This window comes from Triticum urartu, chromosome 1 (assembly GCF_003073215.2).
Source record: "Triticum urartu cultivar G1812 chromosome 1, Tu2.1, whole genome shotgun sequence".
NCBI lineage: Eukaryota > Viridiplantae > Streptophyta > Magnoliopsida > Poales > Poaceae > Triticum > Triticum urartu.
Genome location: NC_053022.1, coordinates 580,247,236 through 580,251,657, shown reverse-complemented (window position 1 = coordinate 580,251,657; position 4,422 = coordinate 580,247,236). Strand labels below are relative to the sequence as shown.

The 4,422-nt window shown below is 48.1% G+C and overlaps 1 long non-coding RNA gene across 1 annotated transcript; it reads left to right on the top strand.

The window, feature by feature from the left end:
• The first annotated feature begins 1,063 nt into the window (after positions 1–1,063).
• Positions 1,064–1,714, top strand: LOC125540652. Its single transcript, XR_007297356.1, has 2 exons — positions 1,064–1,214; positions 1,341–1,714. It is a non-coding gene; the product is annotated as an uncharacterized LOC125540652 (long non-coding RNA).
• The last annotated feature ends 2,708 nt before the right edge of the window (positions 1,715–4,422 follow it).

Here is a 4,422-nt window from a genome sequence, read left to right as displayed (position 1 = left end):
AGACCTTGATGGTACCATCCATTGCGTGCGTTGTCCCCGCCGGACATCATGGCGTGCAGTCGGTGAGGCCGGAGCTCCGCCGACTCGTCGTGCTCGCCCTTGAGTGGCGGTCAGCAGGATGACCACGGACTGGCTTCATGCATGCAGCTCCTAAAATGATTTGCATTAGCAACAACTAATCTATCCAACTGACATCACCCAACGCACGCACGCTGGTGACCACGGACACACACGCATCACGGTTTATTTCCTAACAGCGGAGGCGGTTGTTGCGGACGCGCTAGGCCTAGTGCTAGCTTTGTCGGGGAGGGATGGCGAGGTACTCGGGAGTTGGGAGTCGTGCGATGGCCTCGCAGAGCAGCGTAGTCGCGCGGTCGTACGACTACGACGAGCGGGGCAACGGGCACCACTTAGCGGCGAGCCCTATGTTGGCCGTGTCGCCCGCGCGCAGGTCCTTGCGCTCGTCGTGGGGTGGGGCCCGCGGCCCGCGGAGGACGCGGTAGAGGATATCGGGGAGGCAGCCGAACCTGGCGAAGCACCCGAGGTTGGCGGCGAGGGCGCGCGGGTGGTTGGAGGGAGTGCATCCAGAGGGCGGCGCGGCGGCGTAGATGACCTCGCGGTCGGCCTTGCCGAGGCCCCGGACGCTGCGGAGGTGGCACAAGAGCCGCAGCCCAGGCGACGCCGAGCAGCGCGGCCGCGGTCGCCGGCCCTGGACGAGCTGGAAGAAGAAGTCGACGCAGGGGTCGCCCGACGAGGCGTGTCCTGCGTCGACTTCAGGGGACACGCATGCAACTGGTACGAAGTTACTCGCGGCCAGGCGGGCAAGCCAGTAACACAAACCATCCGCCGCGCGAGGATAATCACATCTCCTACTGGGTCCGATAAGCTGCCTTGCCTTCACCAAGTGCGTTAGCCCGTGGAAGCTTCACCGGCATGCATGGAGCACGGCTCCGGTTCATCTCAAAACCACAGGAATTTTCCTAGACAAATTATGTCAGTGAAAACAAAGACTCGTGGTAAACCGGTATATATTTATCTTAACTGATCAGTCCTATGTGATCTCTTTTTACACCAGGGGTGGAGTGATGTTTTGGGCCGACTCTCTCAGCGCGGAATACGTGTACCGCAGACTGGACGGGTGGTCCAAAGATTATGGAGAGTTCTTCAAACCCTGTGAATATCTAGCTGCCAGAGCTAGTCACGGCGCATCCTTGGTAAGATTCTATCGCATTTCCGCGTCATTGATGTAGCTTTGGGATCCGGAATGGCGCTTCTTCTCATTCTACTGAATTAGTGAATTTTGCATCACCTGATTGTGCATCCCCTGAAAACTGTTGCAGGCTGCCACCACAGCTGATGGCACCAAGTCGCGACTCTAGATGGTTTACCTGGGTGTTTTGCCATGTCCAGTCGGGATGGAGGAGCTGGAATGTTCCGGATACGATCGTGTATTAGATGTAATAAAGTGCACGGCAAAAATGCTAGGTTGGTTTTGAGTGTTGGTGGGTGCGGCTGTTTTTCTTCTGCAACTGCTGCTGTGTGATGTGTTACCATGGTCTTACCCACGGCCCAGTAGTTTTGTGCATTGTGGATTCCCCTGGCGTACTGTTGCGACATGTCCGCGAAACCTCTGTATGTTTTTACAGGGCCAGGGATAGTACATGCGATCCTTGTCAATTGTGGAAATAAAATGCCAACCTTGTGTCTTTTCTTCCGTTGATTTCATATACATCATCCTCAGTTGAAACTGCAAACCAATGGTTGGACGGTTAGAAGGACAGTGGTATCACCGTGTTCAAATTCTAGACACCGGTATTCGTGTTTTTCTGAATTTATTTTATGTCTTTCGACGATGTACTGGGTTAACATAAAGAGAAAACCCTGTATTTTTGCGACTGCAGAAAACGAAAATTATGTGGTGGTTCGTGTGTCTAGAGCAGATCTCCGGCTGCAACTGCGAGGCGTGCAGCACATATACATACGCAAGGAAAGGCAGACTGTCCACCTCCACGTACCAGACCAGCTGTGCCTCCAACGTCCATACGTGTCCAAGAGGCGTTTATCCGTATACCGTACTTTGAGGAGCAAAGCAAACCTACGACCAGGTGAAGGAACTTATATTATGGGACGAAGGGAATAGGTTGGTTTTGAGTGTTGGTGAGTGCGGTCTTTTTCTTCTGCAGCTGCTGCCGTGTAATGTGTTCAAGGGCGAACCCAGAACAAAAATGACCTGGTGTCCACATGCACATCACATATGCATAGGAATATACAATGCTATACATAAAAATTACATACTTAGGGTGCGTTTGGTTACAATGTATTTCAAGAATACTATTTTGACAAAGTACCGTTTCAAATACTTTGAGATGTTTGCCTCTAATTAAGATTGCAGTATTTTCCCGCAAAAACAATCAGTGCAATTTCTTGTAGTCAAATACATTACTATAGCAAAAATACATTAGTGCATTATTATTTTTTGCTTTCAAATACTGCATTGCAGTATTTGAAAGCAAAAAATAATAATGCACTAATGTATTTTTGCTGTAGTAATGTATTTGAAAGTATTTGAAAGTATCCACAAAACTATGGTATTTTTGCTGTATGAAAAAAAAGATCAGGACCTCTATTTTAAAAACCGAGGAAAACAACAAAGGACACTAGTGGTGGTCAAAGACAATACTACATAGTATGTTGCTTGCCAAACACAGCACCATTTTCACAGTAGTTTTAGAAACTGATGGTTTCATAAGCTAAAATATTCATTGTCATCATGGGGTTAAAAACTGTAGTCTCAAACAAATTACTCCCAAACAGAGCCTTAGCAATTACTAGCTGATTATATGAAGTTAAAAATAGTAAAGCATAAAAACTCCAAACAATGGAGACAAGGATGATCGGCAAAAATGATAAGCACTCCCAAAATTTGGAAATTCACAATAATTCAATTCTCAAACAAATTCGTAGCGGCATACATATTGAAAAATCCCGGTAATCCTATTCTCAAATACACGTGCATAGGTCCAAAAAAAAACGCAGTAATCCAATATATAATTGTAACATCCTTAAGATTTGAAGCCCTAGTTCGGTGTTTGAGAAACAAAAATTGTGAGAAATAGAGATACGCACTTGAAACAGATCGAGGGGTTCTCTTGCCGTACCTTTTTCTTTCCGGTGATCTGGGCGAGTCACGGAGTCAGGCGGGGCGACACTGGCGCGCCGCGATGTTTCGATGGCGAGCAGGGAGGTGGGCGGCGATAGGGCTAGCGTGAGCTTTCTGAGGAATCAACGCGAAGATGCGAGAAGCCAGCAGACTGGAGGCCCACGTACACAAACCAAACCAGATCGATCAAACTCTATCTTGTCGTGTGCCTGGACTATTAGATGGGCATTGCTCGTGCACCGTTTCGCTGGCTCTAGCCGGTGTCCATCGACTAACTTTACCGGTGTCACAGGAGTATATGTGCCTTATATAGTACGTAACGAGAAATTTTACCCGGTGTCCTGTGACACCGGCAACGACCACGTGGGTCCGCCCCTTATGTGTTGCCGTGGTCTTACCCACGGTGCAGTAGTTTTCTGCATTGCGGATTCATCTTACCCACGGTGTAGTAGTTTTCTGCATTGCGGATTCCCCTGGCGCATTGTTGCAACATGTCCACAAAACCTCTGTATGTTTTTACAGGACAAGGGATGCGAACCTTGGCAATTCTGGAAATAAAACGCCAACCTTGTGTGGTTTCCATGCGTTGATTTCATATACTCTCCTTGTTTCTAAATATAAGCCTTTTCAGAGATTTCAATAGGAGACTACATACGGATATGGAGCAAAATGAGTGAATCTAAACTCTAAAATACGTCTATATACATTCATATATAATCTGTATTGAAATCTCTAAAAGGTCTTATATTTTTTAAAAAAATAAGTGAATCTACACTATGCGTCTATATACATCTATATGTAGTATGTATAGAAATCTCTAAAATGTCTTATATCTAGAGAAAACGGAGGTAGTATATACCAACCTCTGTTGAAGCGCTGTATTTTTGCGACTGCGGAAAACGAAAATGATGTGCTGGGTGCCCGTGAAAATTTCACAGGCCGTATGCAGATGCAGGAAATGATGTGCTGGTTCATGTACCGAGAGCAGATCTGCAGCTGCAACTGCAAGGCGTGCAGCACGTACACAGAGCCCTCCACGTACCGTACCAGCTGTGCCTCCAACGTCGATACGTGTCCAAGCGGCGTTTATCCCCGTACCGTACTTTGAAGAGCAAAGCAAACCTACGACCAGGTGAAGGAGCTTCCCGGTACGTAGCTACTGCGGCGTGAATTTCTGGTGGGTGACGACGAGTCCGTCTGACTCCGCGCGCGACGTGGATGGACTCCACGGCCGCCGGCACTGCTCACGTGCTCCGGCCGTT